This window comes from Triticum urartu, chromosome 7A, assembly GCF_056163025.1.
Source record: "Triticum urartu cultivar PI428250 chromosome 7A, HENAU_Tu73, whole genome shotgun sequence".
Lineage (NCBI taxonomy): Eukaryota > Viridiplantae > Streptophyta > Magnoliopsida > Poales > Poaceae > Triticum > Triticum urartu.
The window spans coordinates 316,712,621-316,735,908 of record NC_141879.1 but is presented as its reverse complement, the minus strand read 5'-3'; positions in this window follow the sequence as shown (position 1 = coordinate 316,735,908).

Genomic DNA, 23,288 nt, shown 5'->3' with positions numbered 1-23,288 from the left:
AAGTTTTCATGGACATCATCTTGTGTGTGCATCATTCTATGTCTATGGATATCCTTGTTTGTTCCTTGTGGGACTAACCCATGTAGGTATTGAAAGTGCAATTCACTCAAATGGATAGCTCCAAGTGATCTACATCAACATTGAGCATCCACATCTTCAACATCTACATGAAGTCATCATCGACAAAACCCAAGGTTAGTTCATCCCTCTAAGGGGGGATATCACATCTAGGGGGAGCTTTACTCTAAGATTTGAGCTAAAGCAACTCTAAAGATGTGAACACAACAATGCTTTATGTAAAAGTGGTAACCCCACTTGAGCTTAAACGATGGGTATGACCTATGATCAAGTGTTCTCACTTGACTCCTAAGTCAATATACTCATATATAGATGACCTTGTCATCGCAAATTGCTTGGTAGATGCTAGAATTGGTTGTGCATGCCTTGTCACATATTTCATTTACCATTTTATTGTGTGAGCATGCTGGTTGCATATTTTACTCATTCGAGGACATCCACTTGTTGTTTTGATTGTTTGGTTTTATTTCCTTTTGCCAAGTGGATGGACAAGAATGCCTAAGAACCTCCTCTAGCTATCTATGCTTTTCTCGTCTCAAACTCTATTCATGCTACATCACAAAATTTGATCAAGTCAGATTCGAACCACTCTGTGTGAGGAGCGCTCGGAGTCCCCGATTCGTCATAGACTTAAACTTCCAAAACCTCTTTATGATTCTCGGTCTGACCGATACCCCACTTTCGGTCCTACCGAGATCATTAAGTTGATCTAGGTTTTCGATCTCGGTGCAACCGATTTGAACTTTTCGGTCACACCGAGTTTCAGTAACTGCTTGCAGTTATGAATCTCGGTGCCACCGAGTTGTTCCACTCGGTCACACCGACAGGGTCGGGCTATATATAGTCACGGGCAAAAATTTGGAAATTTCTCCAAACCCCTTCGCCCGCGCGATAGCCTGCTCTGCCAACTTGGTCTCCGGATCATCTCCTCGCCGCCAGCCGCCTCCAGTCGCTGGTCTCCATCGCCGTCAACGGAATTCTACCCCGCCGTTACCGCCGTAGCGAGTCTCCGCCGAACTAGGGTATGGACTCGATCTTTGTGCTATTCCCCAATCCGATTCCTAGCACATTGTGATCATATTAATTCTAGCCACGTTTGATAAACTTCTATCCAGTCAATGAACTCATAGATTAGGTTTGATTCGAAAATTCTAGGTTTAGGTTTCCGCCGAAACCATCTCGGACCCACCGAGTTGAAAAACTCGGTCCCACCGATTTGGCTTATGCCATTGCACAAGTGAGACTCGGTCTGACCGAGAATTACTTATCGGTGTGACCGATTTTGGAACTTTGTGAAACCCTAGCAGTCTTGGTGCCACCGAACTGTGACTCGGTCTGACCGAGTTCACTAGTTTAGGTTCCAAAACTGCTTCGGTATCACCGAGTTTGAAAATCGGTAGATCCGAGATGATTTCAGTGGGAAACTAAAACTAAGTTTTTGGATCATTCTTTTGCAAAAATCTCTGCATTTTGTGATGCTCATCCACTCTACCTCATCTATAAACTGTTCACAGGGTCAGCAGTCAGCTTGTTCATCATGTCAGACCAAAGTGATAGCCAGAACATGTCAGAAGAGCAAGTGCAGATGAGTGAGGGCACTAGTCCCTCAAGTTCTTCGGATGATGGCAGCAGGAGTACCCCAAGCAATCTGCCTAAAGCTGCCACCAGACAGAGGAAGAAGAGAACTTCAGATTTTGTGGATGAAGATTATGTGGCAGAAGAGGAAGCCACATCAAAGAGAGTTGAGCCAGCACAGGGCACAAAGCTAGGGTTAAAGATCAAAAGGCCAGCAGGCAGGCAGCCTATGTCAAAGGCCAGAGCTTCAACTGAGAAGCCCAAAGAGCCAGTTGCTGCTGAAGGCAAGAAAAGGAAGGAAAGGGTCAAGAAGACCGTAGCCAGAGTGCTTGGAAAGGCTTCCATCATGGAAAAAGAGGAAGAAGAGGTAGCTGCACCAGCACCTAAGGCACCCAAGCTGATGGGTGATGCCATAAGATCAGGGGCAGCTGCTTCCAAGGCCAAGCCAACTCCAAAGCCAAAACCAAAGAGAAATACAAGAAGCATCCCAGCTGCTGAGAAGAACTAGGCCCCAGTGCCTGAAGCTGCAAAAGAAGATGATGAAGAGCAAGTACTCAGAAAACTCAAGCCCAAGATCCCAGACCACAATGATGCTCATGCTGTTGCTGAGGACATGAAGCTCAGGAGAGATTCAGGGCTCAGGAAGTGGAGAGAAGCAGATCCGTATGCTTCAAGGAGAAGGACTGTTGTGGATTACAGATTTCACACCAAGGAACAGCAAGATTTCTATGAGACAGTGCTGCTTGATAAGAAGCCCATAGTTTGTGACATGAGATGAGTTGATTGGGAGTACATCAAGGACAATGAAGAGCACTATCCTGGAGTGCATGACAGCTTCAATGCTTGTGGAGTAGCAGACTTTGTTGGGCAGAAGCTCACAAAGTGGAATGAGGAGCTTATCATGCAATTCTACTCCACAGCACACTTTTATCCAGATGGTAGGATAACTTGGATGTCTGAGGGTACGAGGTACCAATCTACAGTTGCTGAATGGGCACAGCTCATCAATGCCCCTGAAGAGCATGAGGATGACTTGGACATTTATGCCAAGAAGAAGATGGACCACAACTCTATCTCCAATATGTACAAGGAAATTCCAAATGAAGCTCTTGAAACTTTCAAGTTTGGCTCAGTACATTACCTTCTGTTAGGACTGCCAACCATCAATTGGATTTTGAGGCACACTCTCTTGCCCAAGTCAGGTGATCACAAGATGATCAGAGGCCATGCAATCAACTTGCTACATATTTTTGATGTGCCACAGAAGTTCAAGGTGATGAGCCTCATGGTAGAGACCATTAAGAGGACAGCAGCTGATCAGAAGAGGAGCTGTGGTTATGCCCCAAAAATGCAAGAGCTCATCAACTCCAAGATGGGCACAGGCATATACTTATTGGACAAGGAACACCTTCCCATCCGTCCAGATTTTGAGGACAATCAAGTTGTGATGACTGAAAATGAACAATCGTCTGCACAAGCACAAGCAAAGAAGGAGAAGGCGAGGAAGGAGAAAGCTGCCAAGATGCCAACTCAAGAGGAGGCATCTGAATATTTCTTGAAAACCAAACAAGAGCAGCTTGGTTACCTGATTGCATCCACCCTGCGGATTGAGAAAGGACTAGCCACCCTAACTCAGAACCAGGCAAGCTTAGAGAGAATCATGGAACAAAAGTTCTATGACTTGGATGTCAAGGTGACAGAGATTCAGACTGCAGTGGAGCAGCTCCAAGATGACATGCAGGAGAGGAGAGGCAGGACTACAACTGATGCCTTTGCCAGAGTGCCACGAGGTCCGAGGTCATCTGAAGTGCCAGTTGCTGACACCAGAGCCACCACTTCTGCACCAGCTATAGCCTCAGTTCCACCAGCTCCAGCATCTACTTCAGCTCCAACTCCAGCGTCTACTTCAGCGTCTATGGAAGCCTTCGTCCTTGGAGTGATCCGGACTCCACCACCACCTGAAGATCAAGCCTGAGCGTCGATCTAGCACTATGCATTTTCTACGAACTTTTTGGTAACTTGTTGCCAAAGGGGGAGAAAAATGTATAGATCATAGGCTTCGAGAGAGAGAGTGTTGCTTTTTTCTCTTTTGCTTTATTTGGTGGTTTTTCGAACTTTGTTTGCTTTTGACTGCTTGAAATACTATGTCATTGCTTGTGAGACATTGATGATCATGTGTTTGATCATAAGCTACACTTAATGCTATTATCTTATCTATCTTATGTGATCATTCACTATTCTTGGTGATGAGTGCATGTATTTCATTCTTATCATTTTAAGCGCTCCACCAAGATGTATGTGACATGGAAGAGTAACCCATGACTCTAACTCCTTGTGCATTTGCAGTCCAAAGCAAATTTTAAATATGCAGAAATTTAGGGGGAGCTCTTACTTGTCACATACTTCTCAAAGCGACGATATATTTCATGCTTATTATCATTTGTCGAAGCTTTGATCTATATGTTGTCATCAATTACCAAAAAGGGGGAGATTGAAAGTGCAACTATCCCTAGGTGGTTTTGGTAATTCATAACAACATATAGCTCATTGAGCTAATGCTATTCCAAGATGATTATTTCAGGAAAGCTCAATGATTGGCATGACATGGATGTGAAAGTGGAACCCTCAAAATGCTAAGGACAAAGGATTGGCTCAATCTCAAAAGCTCAAGACTCTTCATTTTATATTTTAGTGATCCAAGATCACATTGAGTCTTTAGGAAAAGCCAATACTATCAAGGAGGGATGAGGTGTTGCTTAATGAGCCTCTTGCTGCATGTGCTTAGTGATATGCTCCAAAACCCTCAACTACTTTCCCATATCCACTTATGACCTAAACCCTAAGCCAAACTCAGTCCTACCGATTCTTTCTATCCGGCGCCACCGAGTTTCACTTGTCATAAGCCACTGCCAAACCCTAGCAATTAGGTTCTACCGATAGGGATCTCGGTCTCACCGAGATGGGATTGGAAACTCTCTGTTTCCCTTTCGTAACTTTTTGGTCTCACCGAAAGAGCGAATTGGTCCCACCGAGATTGCAATGAAAATTCAGTGTTTCCTTTTTGTAACTTTTCGGTCTCACCGAAAGAGCAAATCGGTCCCACCGAGTTTGCCTGACCAACTCTCTGGTTAGCTAATTACCAAAATCGGTCTCACCGAGTTTGTGTAATCGGTCTCACTAAGATTACGTTATGCCCAAACCCTAACCATATCGGTCCTACCGAGTTGCATGTCAGTCCCACTGGAAATCTCTAACGGTCACTAGGTTTACCTTTTCGGTCCGACCGAGTTTGTTGATTCGGTCCCACCGAGATTGGAAAACTTTGTGTAACGGTTGGATTTTGTGTGGAGGCTATATATACCCCTCCACCTCCTCTTCATTCGTGGAGAGAGCCATCAGAACACATACACAATTCCAACTCATATGTTCTGAGAGAGAACCACCTACTCATGTGTTGAGACCAAGATATTCCATTCCTACCATATGAATCTTGATCTCTAGCCTTCCCAAGTTGCTTTCCACTCAAATCTTCTTTCCACCAAATCCAAATCCTATGAGATAGAGTTGAGTGTTGGGGAGACTATCATTTGAAGCACAAGAGCAAGGAGTTCATTACCTACACACCATTTGTTACTTCTTCGAGAGTGGTGTCTCCTAGATTGGCTAGGTGTCACTTGGGAGCCTCCGACAAGATTGTGGAGTTGAACCAAGGAGTTTGTAAGGGCAAGGAGATCGCCTACTTCGTGAAGATCTACCGCTAGTGAGGCAAGTCCTTTGTGGGCGATGGCCATGGTGGGATAGACAAGGTTGCTTCTTCGTGGACCCTTTGTGGGTGGTTGCTTCTTCGTGGACCCTTCGTGGGTGGAGCCCTTCGTGGACTCGCGCAACCGTTACCCTTTGTGGGTGGAGCCCTCCGTGGACTCGCGCAACCATTACCCTTTGTGGGTTGAAGTCTCCATCAACGTGGATGTAGGATAGCACCACCTATCCGAACCACGGGAAAAACATCCGTGTCTCCAATTGCGTTTGAATTCTCCAAACCCTTCCCTTTACATTCTTGCAAGTTGCATGCTTTAGTTTCCGCTGCCAATATACTCTTTGCATGCTTGCTTGAATTGTGTGATGATTGCTTGACTTGTCCTACAATAGCTAAAATCTGCCAAGAACTAAAATTGGGAAAAGGTTAAGTTTTTATTTGGTCAAGTAGTCTAATCACCCCCCCTCTAGACATACTTTCGATCCTACATCTATAAATACCCCAATATTCCAAAAACCCTAGGGGATTCGACAAAAATCAATTCCAACCGTCGTAGAGTCTAGAACCACTAGATACGATCTAGACGCCATCACGGAGGGGTTCACCACTTCCATTGGTGCCTCTCTGATGATGCATGAGTAGTTCTTTGTGGACCTTCGGGTCTGTAGTTAGTAGCTAGATGGCTTCCTCTCTCTCGTTTGATTCTCAATACAATGGTCTCTTGGAGATCCATATGATCTAACTCTTTTGCGGTGTGTTTGTTGGGATCCGATGAACTTTGAGTTTATGATCAGATCTATCTCTTTTTATCCATGAAAGTTATTTGAGTTTCTTTGATCTCTTATATGCATGATTGCTTATAGCCTCGTATTTCTTCTCTGATATTTGGGTTTTGTTTGGCAAACTTGATCTATTTATCTTGCAATGGGAAGAGGTGCTTTGTAGTGGGTTCGATCTTACGGTGCTTGATCCTAGTGATAGAAGGGGAACCGACATGTATGTATCATTGCTACTAGGGATAAAACAATGGGGTCTATTTCTACATAAATAGATCTTGTCTACATCATGTCATCGTTCTTATTGCATTACTCTGTTTCTCCATGAACTTAATACACTAGATGCATGCTGGATAGCGGTCAATGTGTGGAGTAATAGTAGTAGATGCAGGAAGGAGTCGGACTACTAGTGTTGGACGTGATGCCTATATAATGATCATTGCCTGGATATCGTCATGATTATTTGAAGTTCTATCAATTGCCCAACAGTAATTCGTTTACCCACCATTTGATGTTTTTCTTGAGAGAAGCCACTAGTGAAACCTACGGCCCCCGGGTCTCCTTCTCATATTATTTTCCTTTGCGATCTATTTGATTTGCCTTTTATTTACAGATCTATTAAACCAAAAATATAAAAATACCTTGCTGCAATTTATTCTTATTTATTTTATTTGGTGTTCGATCTATCAATCTACTACCATTTATTCACGTTCATTTGCCAAATTCTAGCGTTGTTACCCGAAAGGGATTGACAACCCCTTTAATATGTCGGGTTGCAAGTATTTGTTATTTGTGTGCAGGTGTTGTTTACGTGTTGTTGCTTGGTTCTCCTACTGGTTTGATAACCTTGGTTTCATCACTGAGGGAAATACCTACCGTTGTTGTGCTGCATCATCCCTTCCTCTTTGGGCAAATACCGACGTAGCTTCAAGCCGCTATCAGTCCATAGCTAGTAGCTAGATGGCTTCTTCTCTCTCTTTGATTAACAATACAATGTTCTCCTCGATGTTCTTGGATATCTATCCGGTGTAATCTTCTTTTGCGGTGTGTTTGTCGAGATCAGTGAATTGTGGATTGATGATCAGCTTATCTATGAATATTATTTGAATCTTCTCTTAATTCTTATATGCATGATTTAATATCTTTGTATTTCTCTTCAAATTATCGGTTTGGTTTGGCCAACTTGATTGGTTTTTCTTGCAATGGGACAGGTTCTTAGTTTTGGGTTGAATCTTGCGGTGTCCTCACCTAGTGACAAAGTAGGGGTAGCGAGGCACATATTTATATTGTTGTCATCAACGGTAAAAAGATGGGTTTTCATCATATTGCTTGAGTTTATCCCTCTACATCATGTCATCTTACTTAAGGCGTTACTTCATTCTTTATGAACTTAATACTCTAGACACATGCTGGATAGCGGTCGATGTGTGGAGTAATAGTAGTAGATGCAAAATCATTTCGGTCTACTTGACACGCACGTGATGCCTATATTCATAATCATTGCCTTGGATATCGGCATAACTTTGCTCTTTTCTATCAATTGCTCGACAATAATTTGTTCGCCCAGCGTATTATTTGTCTTCAAGAGAGAAGCTTCTAGTGAAACGTATGGCCCCCGGGTCTATTTTCCTTCATATATTTTCAGATCTATATACCAAAAATACCTTGCTGCAATTTATTTACTTTTACATTTTAGTAATCTTTTATATCTATCTCTATCAGATCTCACCTTTGCAAGTGACAATGAAGGGATTGACAACCCCTTTTTCGTGTTGGGTGCAAGTGTTTGATTGTTTGTGTAGGTGCATATATTGGGGACTTGCGTGCTGAAGGAAATATGCCCTAGAGGCAATAATAAAGTTGTTTTTCCATATTTCCTTATATCATGATAAATGTTTATTATTTATGCTAGACTTGTATTAATCGGAAACTTGATACATGTGTGGATACATAGACAAAACACCGTGTCCCTAGTAAGCCTCTACTAGACTAGCTCGTTAATCAAAGATGGTTAAGTTTCCTAACCATAGACATGTGTTATCACTTGATGAACGGGATCACATCATTAGGAGAATGATGTGATGGACAAGACCCATCCGTTATCTTAGCATGTTGATCGTTCATTTTTATTGCCAACGCTTTCTTCATGTCAAATACACACTACTGCAGGATGCTGCTAACGCGACACTACGATTAGAGACCCTTCGAGAAATTGTGTGTGATGCAGTAATCACAAACGGTGGTGTATGAAAACTGTCAAAAAGGTGCAAAATGTTTGCGATGGAGGATGCATCAAATATTGTTCAGATTTTAGTTGCGTGTTCATTTCAGGCCACACGGTTAACCCATTTGAACTGTTTGAGATGAGGCAGAACAACAGAAACGGGCAGCCATATCAATGTGTGTGCGATATACGGCATACATTTCGCTCCGATGAACCATTTGCTATTAGGGAGTGCAACATAAACGGTTAGCCACATCAAGCTGTGTGTGATATAGGGCATACAGTTCACTCGGACGAACTATTTTCGATTAGTGAACGCAATGGAAACGGTTCAACTTAACAAGATGTGATATGTGGCAAACAGCCGACTCGGATGAACTGTTTGCGATGAGAATTTACAACACGGACGGTTAATACAGTTAGTTCGTGTGCGATTCTGTGTGTACAAAAATCATTGAAAAATGCAAACTAGTTGCTTGCAGTGGCTAGGAGTATCGCACACGATGCGTCTGCGAGTACTCGTGTGCGATGATTTGTAAGTTACACATGCATTTCCTTATGTTAACACTTGTGTGATAAATAACATGTGGCACCGGCTATGGTATTCGGGTTGTGTGTGTGCTCCACTTAGTCTTCCCACGCTCCAGCAAATGCTTCTCGCGCTCCACATGGGTGAATTGTAAAATCCACGCCTATTCCCTCACCAGTTTCCCACCACCAGCTAACGGCTTACTGCATATAACCCAGGCGGCAACGCACCGCCGCGACACTCTGCGAAGATCTAGTCCTCACCCATCTACCCTTAGTTATTCCAAGCATCCCAGGCAACGACCAAAGTTTTGATGTTGACACCTACCTGCGTTACATCTTCGGCGAGGAGAATGAGCCGGAGCAGGTCGGGGAGCAAGAGCTTCATCGGCCGATGTAGGCACCATGGCCCATCGGCAGCGATATCGGTGTCACAGTCCTTGGGAGCACTGTCGACATATTGCAGAGGAGGTGTGATGAGCAGTTTTCCATCCACCATGCAAAAGATCCAGAGCTTCTCGGTGGCATGATCGATGACACACCCGAAGAACCACCGTCACCAGTGCTCATCGAGAGCCTGATGCCCCGCAAGGAATGGGCACAGGACCTCTGTGATTCAGTCAAGACAAAGGCATCCTGTGGCTTCATCATTGCCCGCGGCGGCCGTGTCAACCTCAATCCCGATGATGTGGTGGCCATGATAGAGCGCATCCTTGGCGGAGGTGACGTCCCCGACGAAGTAGAACATCGCCAACGTGATATCTTGAGGATGCAGGTGATCGATGAAATTTGCTACCAGGCCAGAGACATGGAAATGGAGCGGTTTCGTGGAGTTTTCATGCACACGATTGCACGCTGTCAAGCTCTTCTAGAAGAGGTCCATCAGCCCCAAGAGCCTCCCATTAGCACCAGCAGCTCCGTAGGCAGAGGTGGGTTGGGACACTCGGAGTGAACGGCCGCAAGGGTGCTATGCTGATCATGGAGTCTGGGAAGACCATTGTCGGAAGGCCGCCAGCTCAGCCTTTTAGCTTATATTTTATTATAATTGTATGCATATGTAGGTTGTGGGTATTTTGGGCCTTGCCACATTTAGCATTTTAAATTATCCTGAATATGTAAGACAATTATTAAGAATTATTAATAGTTGCCATTGTAACTTTGCGTCAACGGCGAGCAAAGAGCGCGCAGGGATGCTAGAGCAGAGCGCGCCGCGGCCGCTTCAACGATGAGCAACCACATGGTCAACCTTCTGCCATCAATAAATTTTGACCTTGTTTCTCATCACATTGCTGATTACAACACAATAAGTAATTGCAAATCTGTTCACACCTCTGAAACTAATATGTGTTTGAGGGAGTCCTGGATTCAGGGGTCTCCGGACAGCCGGACTATATCCTTTGGCCGGACTGTTGGACTGTGAAGATACAAGATTGAAGACTTCGTCCCGTGTCCGGATGGGACTCTACTTGGCGTGGAAGGCAAGATAGGCAATACAGATATGGATATCTCACCCTTTGTAACCGACCTTGTGTAACCCTAGCCTCCTCCGGTGTCTATATAAACCGGAGGGTTCTAGTCCATAGGACAATATACTATCATACCATAGGCTAGCTTCTAGGGTTTAGCCTCTTTGATCTCGTGGTAGATCTACTCTTGTAATACTCATATCATCAAGAACAATCAAGTAGGAAGTAGGGTATTACCTCCATAGAGAGGGTCCGAACCTGGGTAAACATCATGTCCCCTGTCTCCTGTTACCATCGACCTTAGACGCACAGTTCGGGACCCCCTACCCAAGATCCGCCGATTTTGACACCGACATTGGTGCTTTCATCGAGAGTTCCACTATGTCGTCACCATGAGGCTTGATGGCTCCTTCGATCATCGCTAGCGATGCGGTCTAGGGTGAGCTTTCCTCCCCGGACAGATCTTCATATTCGGCGGCTTTGCACTGCGGGCCAATTCGCTTGGCCATCTGGAGTAGATTGAGAGCTATGCCCCTGGCCATCAGGTCAGATTTGGAAACTTGAACTACACGGCCGACATCCGCGGAGACTTGATCTTCGACAGATTCGAGCCCATGTCGGATGCGTCATGCAGTCTTAGCGAGCATAACGTAACTCTGTCGTCAGACAGTATTTGGGAGATCACATCCGCAGCTACTCCGCCCATCGATCCGGAGCAAGTTGCGCCATCCGAGAGCGGAGGGATGGACCCCGCCATGGAGGCCGCACTCTCAGTGGCGATAGAGCCGGATACTGACTTCACCCCATACGAGAGCCATGTCACCGAACCACTGGATTTATCCCCGGCCACGGACTCCAAGCCGCCTACATCTGTGCCTATTGAAACTGACGGGGCACCGATCATGGAGTTCACCTCCGCGGATATCTTTCAGCACTCACCTTTCGGAGATGTGCTAAATTCATTAAGGTCTCTCTCCTTGTCAGGAGAACCCTGGCCGAACTATGTCCGGCTAGAATGGGATGCGGACGACGAAGAAATTCGCTGCCCACCCACCACCCACTTAGTAGCCACTGTCGACGACTTAATCGACATGCTCCACTTCGACTCCGAAGACATTGATGGTATGGACGACGATGCAGGAGACAAACCGGAACCACCGCCCACAGGGCGCTGGAAGCTACTTCATCACATGACTTATACATGGTGGAAACCCCCAAAGAAGCCAATGGCAATGAGACAGCGAAGGATGACACCTCCAAGAAGCAACCCAAGCGTCGACGTCAGCGGCGCCGCTCTAAGTCCCGCCATAGCAAGAACAACGATAATAATAGTCCACATGACTCTGGAAGAGACGACAACTGCACCACTCCGGTGGCAGAAAATGATCAAGATGCAAAATACAAACATAGTACGGATCCGACGTCCGAACACGATGACGCCGAAGATAAGCCTCATCAATCCCCGTCTAGGGAAGAAAACAGTCCGGACGAAGATGCACTCATCATCCCGAAAACACACTTGGAGCAAGAGAACCTCCGCAGAAGGCTTACTGCCACAGCGAGAAGCCTGAAGAAACAGAAGCAAAGGCTCAAGGTCGCACAAGATACGCTCAACAGCAAGTGGAACAAAGTAACAAAATATGGTAGAAGTTACCATCCAAATAGCTATCCAAAGTGCAAGCTATTACCGGAATTCGACGATGAGGCCTTAGAGCCCACGCAGCCGAAAAGTGATACGGCTAACCAGCCGGATCCACCACCCTGTGAACGCGATAGAGCGGCTAACAAAGTCATGCATAAGTCAACACACGTTCTACGTGAGAACTTGCGTCAAAAATCCGGCGCGACCAGATCTATCCATGGATCTAGGAAGCGCGCTACGATACACAGCCAACATCGAACACTACAACCGTCCGAACACTATGGCGCATCCCAATACAGGGGTGCCGCACACCCACTATGTTTCACTGATGAGGTGTTGGATCACGAATTCCCAGAGGGATTCAAACCGGTGAACATAGAGGCGTACGACGGAACCACAGACCCTAGAGTCTGGATAGAGGACTTCATCCTCCACATCCATATGGCTCGTGGAGACGATCTCCATGCCATTAAATACTTGCCCCACAAGCTTAAAGGGCCAGCTAGGCACTGGCTGAAAAGCCTCCATGAAAACTCAATTGGAAGTTGGGAGGAGCTCGAGGACGCTTTTCGGCCCAATTTTCGAGGGACTTATGTCCGACCTCCGGATGCAGACGATTTAAGTCATATAATCCAACAGTCCAGAGAGTCCGCCCAAAAGCTTTGGAACAGGTTCCTCACCAAGAAGAACCAAATTGTCGACTGTCCGAACACCGAAGCCTTAGCAGCTTTCAAACACAGCGTCCGAGATGAATGGCTTGCCTGACACCTCGGTCAAGAAAAACCGAGAACAATGGAAGCCCTAATAAGCCTCATGCCCCGCTTTTGTGCGGGTGAGGACACCTGGTTGGCCCGTAGCAGCACCAGCAAACCAAGCACATCCGAAGTCAGGGATGGCAACGGTAAACCATGACATAACAAAAACAAGCGTCGAACGAAAGAAGGTAGCCCAGATAACACGACAGTAAATGCCGGATTCAGGGGCTCGCGACTAGGCCAGCGGAAAAAGCCTTTCAAAGGCAGCAGAGAAGGACAGTCTGGCCTAAACAAAATTCTTGACAAGCTCTGTCAGATTCACGGCACCCCAGACAAACCTGCAAATCATACCCACAGAGAATGTTGGGTCTTCAAGCAGGCCGGTAAGATAAATGCCGAACACAAAGGGGAAGAGACACCAAGAGAAGAGGAGGATGAACCTCACCAGCAAAGCGCCGGAGGATAGAAAAATTTCCCACCTGAGGTTAAAACAGTAAACGTGATCCATGTGACATGGAGAAGAAGCAATCACACACTCTGATGCACATGTGCCATAGAGCCCGTCACCCCTAGGTCCAACCCCTGGTTGGCCTGCCTGATCACTTTTGATCGTAGGGATCATGATACACATATCCGGCATGAAAGACTGACGGCCTTTGTGTTAGACCCAATAATAAATGGGTACCATTTCACAAGGGTCCTCATGGACGGCGGCAGTGATCTCAATCTGATATATCAGGACACAGTCCGCAAAATGGGGATAGACCCGACACAAGTAAGCCACAGTAATACTACCTTCAAGGGAGTAATACCAGGCCAAGAGGCCCACTGCACGGGCTCTCTACTACTAGAGGTGGCATTCGGTTCTCCCGATAACTTCCGAAGCGAAACGTTAACTTTTCACATCGCTCCATTCTAAAGTGATTTTCAAGCACTACTCGGAAGAGTGGCTTTCGCTCATTTTAACACAATAACGCATTATGCTTTTCTCAAGCTCAAGATGCCCGGTCCACACGGCATCATTACAGTTAGCAGAAATACCAACCGTTCTTCACATACGAAAGAGGACGCGGCGGCTCTAACAGCCGCACACTAGACGGCCTCACCAACCAGAAAAAATGGCAGGTCATCAAGACCACGGACACGGTTAGATGAGTCCGGCGTTCCATCATACATGCATGAGATTGTTTTTCGAACCCTCATAACACGATACCAGGGGATTCCCGCGTGTAATCAGGGCCAGCCCAGCTCAACTAGGCTTCTCTGGAATTCTGATAACTCATTCTTATTTTTGGCACGGCAACTTTCACCTAAGTTCTTTCTTTTTGCAGTTTACAATCGTGCTACACCCGTCCAGGACACGACACAATGGAGACACGAGCGCAGACGTGCGGCAGGGACCCGCCCAAAGGTTTCTTTTTTGATTAAGGCCCTGCGTAAACCTTTCTTACTGTCTCTTGTTGCTCACATCCTCTGGATACTCCACACAACCGAGAAGGATGCCGGCGTTATTGGCATGTGGCCACTCCAGGATTTTGCATGTACCCGGACACATGGGGTTTCTTATAAAGGGCATTGTTTAGCCCGGTGTATGTTATAAAGATCAAACACCTTAGGGAGTGTTCGGTGTCGCGAGTTTGGCCCTATATGCATCAGCTCCGAATCATGTCTTTGGTCAAATGTTGGGTTTACCCGGCTCTCACGTTTTGGTACCTTACGTTCCGTTATATCGGCTAAGGTAGCACTGGGAGAACTACTGCGATTGTGCCCTGGTTCATCCGGATGAGCACCTCAGTAGAGAAAGCCGAAAACTGATCAACCACTCGATGACTAATTGGAATCTTTGGGATTCCTCCGCATTAACGAAGGGCCGTTTCCCGGTCATGTACGTACGCGCACCGTATTCGGACGAGCGTAGAAGTACCAGGGGCTATATAGTAGCCCCACTGTCAGACTCCTATGGCTAAGTGAAAGTGTTAAAGCAATATAGTCTGATTGCCTCGTTCGCTACGCTATCACCTCCTTAACGGACCAAGACATTGGATCAAGTGTGGATATGCATATTTTGCAAACACCCCCGCATTATATGCGTGGGGGCGGAAGCCGACGACTGCAAACTTTCAGGTTATATACATATATACATAAATGGCCGCACAGGAGGCATCATAGTACTTTCGGGAAAAAGTGTAAATACAACCTTGATTAATTTAGAAAAACATTGTTTGTACATTGTGACTATATATCACTGGAAAATAATATTCTTCGAGCACTGAGCTTCTATCGAATGAGCGCCTTCAAGGACTTCTTCAAAGTAGTGCTCGGCAGCCACTCGGCCTATGGCCGAACCCTGTGCCGCAACAGTGGTGGCCTCCATCTCCGCCCAGTATGTTTTGACACAGGAAAGGGCCATCCGCGCACCTTCTATGCACGCCGATCTCTTTACAGCATCGATGCATGGCACGACGTCAAGGAATTGTTGCACTAAGATAAAGTAGTTATTCGGCCTTGGCCCTCCCGGCCATAGGTGATCCACAACGGACCTCATGGCAAGTCCGGACAACCTATGGAGCTCGGTCCAACCGGTCAATCGCTCATTCAGCAACAGCGGACGGACTGGAGCATGAAACTGTGACCAGAATAGCTTTTCCACTTCGGGACCTTTCTGAACCTTGAAGTACTCAGCTACATCAGCAGCACTTGCAGCCAAATCCATGTACACGTCCGCAGAACTCCATAGCCGGTCCAGAGGAGCATACTTCGGATCCCTGAACTTAGTCCGCAACAAGAAGGGCTTCCCAGACACGATATCCACAGCTTGATTCAGCTCCTCCTTCGTCGCTCTAGTTTTGGAGCGGGCTTCCTTGGCAGCCACCCGGGCCTTCTCCAGGTCCGTCGCCTTCACCTGGTTTTCTTCTTCAAGAAGCCGGTAACGGTCAGCTGCACCTTTTAACTCTACAGCCATCTTGGCTATTTCTTCCTTGCTCTCGCAATGCGCGGCCTGTTCGGCCCTTAACTCTTCGGCCGCCTGTAAGGCGGCCGCATTGCTACTCCTTGCTTGCTCCTTGGCTCGGGCAAGCTCCGCCCGAAGGTTCTCCACAGTGGCAGCTTCATCTGCAGTCATAACATATCAAAGATACTGGCATCATGTTGTTCTTATTATGTGATGATCACCAGAAAAATCACTCACCTTGTGCCTTGTCAAGCCGCCTGTTGACAAGCACGATGTCGGCATCTGCCGCATCCAGTTGCCGCCTTAATTTGGCAAACCCATCAGTCCGGCTAGCAACCGGAGCTTCAACCACCTGCACATAAAGGCGATTTGGTTATTACCTGGGACTATGATCCTCTGTTTGCCGTCGTTCCCGATGACAACCAGAGTCTCAGGGGCTACTATCTGCAAGGGCATACCTAACGTATGCGGTACTGTTAAAGGCATATATTGTTTCACGTACCTCGAAGCCTTTCAGCAGACTCATAAAAGCTTCATGCAAACCGCTTTCAGCGGATGAAATCCTTTCAATTACCATACCCATTAGCGTACGATGCGCTTCCGAGACGATAGCTTGCCCCAGAAGATCCTTCAGCGCGTCCGACCGCACACTGTACAGACCCTTGCTGTCGCTCCCCTCAGGAGCCAGATACTGGGGATGCCGGGCAGCCAAAGGGTTATCCTCTGGCCCTAGTGGATCCGGAGATACCCTTCGTGATGACACTTCAAGGTCGCCCACTTCTTGAGTTGGGGAGTTCGGGGGAGGCGTTTCGCTCTCCATCATCTCTGGAAGAAGATCCCCCGAAGATGAACTCTGTCGAGAAGGGCTATGATCCGAACTACAATTTATAAGCATCGATTATTGTCTTCGGAAGTAAGATAGGATATCTTCACTGTTAAGTACTTCTTGATTACTTACAGCTCGGTAGAGGGCTGATCCCCGCGTGGACATTGTGCGGCCAGAATACCCTCCGAGGCAGGACCCTCTGGCAGAGATTTCTTCTCCCGTTTGGAAACCTTAGTTTCCGGATCTTCAGAGGTAGTCCTCTTCCTTCCCCGGGAGAGAGAATGTCAGATTCTTCCCCTTGGTTATCCTCCCTCGCGAAGGCGCTCATTCCCTCGATTGGAATAGATAGCGATGGAGTCCCGCTTTCGCCCTCTTTATTCCCCCTTCACCTTCCTTTGAGGGCACTAGACAAGGTGCCGGCTCGAGCATCTTTTCCAGCACCGGATTGTCCAAACCCTCAGGAAGGGGAGCTGAACACCGGATCAGCTTCACCTTTGTTATCCAGTCCTGGTCAAAGAGCGATTCTTCAGAATGATGTCATGATAAATAAAAGGACAGTGTGTTCGGCCATGGGATTACTTACTTGGGCAGCGGGGCGGTTGCAGCTTAGGCCCACGTCCTCGGTGGTGTCCGGACACTCTATTCGGGGTCCGAAGAACGATTTGTACATCTCCTCGTGCGTCATGCCGAGGAAATGCTGAATAGCGCGAGGTCCTTTCGGGTTGAATTCCCACATATGGAGGGGTGGGCGTTTGCAAGGCTGGACTCGACGAACCAGCATAACTTGCATTACCATAACCAGACTGAAATCTCCCTCGAAGAGATCTCGGATACGGCTCTGCAGTATTGGCATGTCCTTGGCTAGACCCCAGCTCAGCCCCCTGCTGATCCATGACCTCAGTTGTGGTGGGGGGCCCGAGCGAAAGGCGGGGGCAGCTACCCATTTGGCACTTCGGGGAGCTGTGATATAAAACCACTCCCACTGCCACAATCCGGACACCTCTGGAAAGGAACCCTTTGGCCATGGAGCGTCAGCAATTTTGCTTATTAAAGCACCTCCGCACGCTGGGTACTGCCCCTCGACCGTATTCGACTTCACATCGAAGGTCTTGAGCCACAGGCCGAAGTGAGGGGTAATGCGGAGTAAGGCCTCACATACAACAATAAATGACGAGATGTGAAGAATGGAATCCGGGGCCAAATCGTGAAAATCCAGCCCGTAATAGAACATAAGACCCCTAACAAAGGGATCCAGAGTGAGGCCTAGTCCTCGGAGGAAGTGGGAGACGAACACGACGCTCTCGTTGGGTTCGGGAGTAGGGACGACCTGCCCTCGGGAGGGCAGCCTATGCAAAATTTCGGCGGTCAGATATCTGGCCTCCCTCAACTTCTTGATGTCCTCCTCTATGATGGAGGAAGGCATCCACTGGCCTTGAAGGCTAGATCCGGACATGATTGAAGGTCTGAAGCGCCTGACCTGAGCTTTTGGGTGTTAGAACTCGAGGCGGGGGAAGGATTCGATTGAGCATGGGAGGGGAAAAAGAAAAGGCCATGTCTCTTTATAAAGAGGGTGAGTATCAAGCGTCCCCCTCGTGGCCGTTTGAGACTTACCTAAGATCTAGGAGTCATACCAACAGGCACGGTTGGGTTACCCACGTTTGTATTGATGAGAATCCCGTGATAAGGGGAACACAATCTCTGCTTTGACAAGACGTGTCAAGAAACCGCCTCGCGTTATGTGCGGGGCTGGTTAAAGAAAAATGGTTCAAATAATGACCGGGCCGTGGCGTGATGTCATGCTATCAAAACGTGTCAGCAGATTACATTTGTGGAAATATTATTCTCTCTACGGTGGTGTGTGAGAATTATTTTGCAGGGTCGGACACTATCCTTGTATTCAAACTCTTCCATGGTGTATTCGGGGGAGGAACCCGCATTGCAATGCCGAAGACAACACTGCGCGCCAGACTCATCATCATTGAAGCCTGGTTCAGGGGCTACTGAGGGAGTCTTGGATTAGGGGGTCTCCGGACAGCCGGACTATATCCTTTGGTCGGACCGTTGGACTGTGAAGATACGAGATTGAAGACTTCGTCCCGTGTCCGGATGGGACTCTACTTGGCATGGAAGGCAAGATAGGCAATACGGATATGGATATCTCCTCCTTTGTAACCGACCTTGTGTAACCTTAGCCTCCTCCGGTGTCTATATAAACCAGAGGGTTTTAGTCCGTTAGACAATATACAATCATACCATAGGCTAGCTTCTAGGGTTTAGCCTCTCTGATCGCATGGTAGATCTACTCTTGTAATACTCATATCATCAAGAACAATCAAGCAGGAAGTAGGGTAATACCTCCATAGAGAGGGCCCGAACCTGGGTAAACATCGTGTCCCTGTCTCCTGTTACCATCGACCTTAGATGCATAGTTCAGGACCCCCTACCCGAGATCCGCCGGTTTTGACACTAACAGTGTTCACAAGCACCGGGCTATAAAAACTACCCACTTGAAAATTACTTCACAGTTACTCTCATCACCCACAAAACTGGTTTTCTCTGTCAAGTCATTCTGATATGACCGGTAGGAGGAGTTTAGGGTGGACATGGGTGGACATGTAACCAGGCAGCAAAGACCAAGGCCGCGAAAGCACTAGAGAGGTCTCGCCGCGAAGCCGCAACCACAGCAGAGATGTCCGGGTGCACCGTGGAGCCTTTGAATGAGCTCTCACGGGAACGCGAGGGCTCTCACAAGCGTATTCGCAGCGTCGGCCATCGTGACAAGCCGGCGTTCCTGAAGTCCTTCGTCGACAACGACGACATTCTCGTTGGTGTCACTACGCAGTAGGAGTTGGTCGACGGCTTGATGAAGCTGCTCAAGATCAGCGATGCCTCGGTTGACAAGGCGACCGGCCTCATCGAGCAACTCATGGATGATAATGCGAAGCTCCTCAAGTTGGTCTCCGAGAAGGAGGAGGAGGCCAGATGGAAGATGTTGGATGAGCAGAGCAGTGCCTCGGAGATGACGCTGAAAGCGGTCATCGAGGAACTGATGGGTGGCTTGAGGAAGCTCCGGATCGAGTGCGAGCAGGAGGTGGAGGAATCTTTGGCTGCTTTCAAGCAAAATCGTGAGGAATTGAAGAAGGAGCGGGAGGATTCGACGAGTAGAGACAGTAGCGATCCAGATCATTGTCTACAATTTCCTTCTTCTCTTGCCCCCATGTCTTCCGGGCGTTGCCGCATGTGGCATTTTAAATTATGCAAAATATGTAAGACAATTACTATGTGCACCATTGTGAATTTGTCGTCGTATTATCCGTTGCCATTTTTTGTGGTTGTATTATTCGTTGCCCTATGAGGCAATTTAAATTAGGGCGGCATACTAGTTGAAAACATGAACAGAGCAAATGCTGCCATGGGATCACAAGAAAACACCCTCCGTCCAGGTGCTTTAATTAACCCATTAATGGAGAATTTGTGAGCGAGGCAGGTGGCGGCTGGTGCATGGAGGTCAAAGAGCTCGCTTCCTGGTGAGCATGGGCGGCCTTGCTGCTCGCACGTGTCCCATCAAGCCTGCGAGGTGGACATGATGCACGCGTCTCGTCAAGCCTGTGCGGCGGACTGCTCGCACGCGTCCTGTCGAAGCTCCACGGCGGACTTCTCGCGCTTGTCCCGTCTAATCAAATAGATGCACGCACGCCACCGATTATGGTTAAATTTCGACACGGAAAATATAATACAACCGTTTGCGATATTAACGTGTCAGCTTTTTTTCAAAAAGGACTTCGTTGGCTACTAATGTGTGTGCCTCTTCTCAAATTGGACGATTTTTCTTACCACGGCATATATGTGGCATGTCATGAAACCATGTCAAGTTTCATGTTTTTTGGGTGACTTTTTTATTTGGGATTTAAAAACCGAGATTCTCATTGTTTCACGATGACGACAAGTTTTAAATTCATTCTCATTCCTTAAACGAGACCTAAACATGCACCCAATAACACATGTATGATTTCCCAACCATTTTGCTTCATTGGAGCATGTGGCTGTAGTTCAAATTTGAATTATGGACTACATTAAATGCATAGAAAACTTTGTAATTAGTAATATATATATACAATGGACAAATGAACCCTGAACAGTTTCAAATTTAAGCTCGACACTCCTGTTATTCTATGTTGCCTATAGAAAACAAAGTTCAAGGTGAGAAGAGGCATCGATTATCGTTTCGCCCACAAGAGGGGCATGTTTCCCTACCGGAACCACGAGGGTTGTGACAGGCTCCGGTTTGTAAAAGGCTTGTAATATAGCTTCGCCGAAATTGGACAATTATATATACCATATAGTGACACCATACCAATTTTATGATTTCCTGGTGAGTTTTGGATTTACAGACATTTAAAAACTAAGAGTCACAATGTTTGTGGCCAGGACGGCGAGACGGTTGAATTCGTTCCCATTCATTCCATGGGACCTAAACATGCACCCCAAGGAAACATGTACGTTTTTTCTAGCCATTTTGGTTCACTGGAGCATGTATTTGTAGTTCGGATTCGAATGATGGACATTAAATGCCTAGAAAACTCAATTAATGAATAAAAAAGGTCAAACGAACCCTAGAAACCACGAGGGTTCTTGGGACGGGCTCCGGTTTGTAAGAGGTTTGTAATAAAGCTTGGCCCAAATTGGCAATGTTTTTACCATGACATATATGTGCCATGACATGACACCTTGCCACCTTTGATGACTTTCTAGTGAGTTTAGGATTTATGGGGACTTAAAAACCGAGATTCGAAATGTTTGAGGAAGACCCAGGACACCAGTATGGTTGTAATTCGTTCCCATTCCTGGCATGAGACCTAAACATGCACCCAAGGACACATGTATAATTTTTCTAGCCATTTTGGTGAACTGGAGCATGTATTTGTAGTTCAGATTTGAATTATGGACATTAAATGCCTAGGAAACTCAATTAGTGTATAAAAAGGCCAAACGAACCCCGAATAAGTTTAAATTTCAACATGGATATCCCGTGGTTCCATGTTGCCCGTGGAAGAAAATACAAGGCGAAAAGATGCAGTGATTGCGTTTCGCCCACAAGGGGAACTCGTTCCCCTGTCGGAACCATGAGGCTTCTTTGAGAGAAGCTCCAGTTTTTGTAAGAGGTTTGCAATAAAGCTTGGCCCAAACTGGACAATGTTTTTACCACGACATATATGTGCCATGACGTGACACCATGCCACCTTTGATGACTTTATGGTTAGTTTAGGTTTATGGGGACTTAAAAACCGAGATTCGAAATGTTTGAGTACGAGCCATGACACTAGTACGGTTGTAATTCGTTCCCATTCCTGGCATGGGACCTAAACATGCACCCAAAGACACATGTATAATTTTTCTAGCCATTTTGGTGAACTAGAGCATGTATTTGTAGTTCAGATTTGAATTATGGACATTAAATGCCTAGGAAACTCAATTAGTGTATAAAAAGGTCAAACGAACCATGAATAAGTTTAAATTTCAGCGCGGATATCCTATCGTTCCATGTTGCCCGTAGAATAAAATACAAGGTGAAAAGAGGCAGTGATTACGTTTCGCTCACAAGGGGGACACGTTTCCCTGTCGGAACCACGAGGCTTCTTTGAGAGAAGCTCCAGTTTGTAAGAGGCTTGTAATAAAACTTGCACCACAATGGACGAAAAAAATTCCTCGACATATAAGTGCGATGTCGTGACACCATGGCAGGTTTCACGATTTTCAACTTTGTTTTTTATTTACGGGGATTTAAAAACTGAGATTCTTCTCACGAAATGTTTTCAAATAGCACACGGTTCACTCACGAAATCCGATATTCAATGAAAACTTCATGGAAACCATATTTAAAGTTTCATAAAAATTTTAAAAAATGTGGGATGTTAAGAAGGTGATGTTTTATTGCGACACAAAATTTCAAGTTGAAAAACATGACGAGATGTGAGCTATGAAAAAGAAAAATTCCGCCCTGAATAGTGACAATAAAACATCATCGTCTTAACATCCCACATTTTTTGAAACTTAAAAACATCTTTTTCTTGTGGTTTTCACCGGTTTCCACCGAATGTTGGTTTTCGTATGATATCCCCCCCCGCTGCGCGCGTGATCTGAGTCCTGCGTTCTGACTGGCCAGAACCCAAACCCCACGGATTGTACGTGTGCACCGTTGGATGCTCCAGATCGAACGGCAACCCTGAGCCCTTTTGACAACACATGTCGTACATGGGTAAGCACTGTGCGCGTGCGTCGTGTAGCTCACGCTTCCTTCTCTACTGGGTTTTCATTCCAAACATGCTACCGTTTCTCACCACTCCTCTCATCGGTTTCCCGCCTCTTCTCCCAGATATGCATGATGTAGATGTTCGTTTAATTCTTATAGTTCATCTCATCCAAAATCAATTAGTTTTGTAAAAAAAACTGTTTTAAGGTTCATGGAATTGTGCATTGTAAAGGTAAAAACAAATAGTGACAACTCATTTAGAAAAAAAGGTTTGGGCAATTAAGATATGGAAGATTCTAGATAACAAAGGAGAAGTGCTTGTGTTTAGAGGTCTGTGCACTATGCTTAAGTTAACCATGGAGTCTTCTAGATTGTACATGTGGCAGATTCTAGTGGAATGTAGATGATATCCAACGGGAGTAGTGCTCAGATTTGCCATCTCTCTACCGTCGGATTGGCTT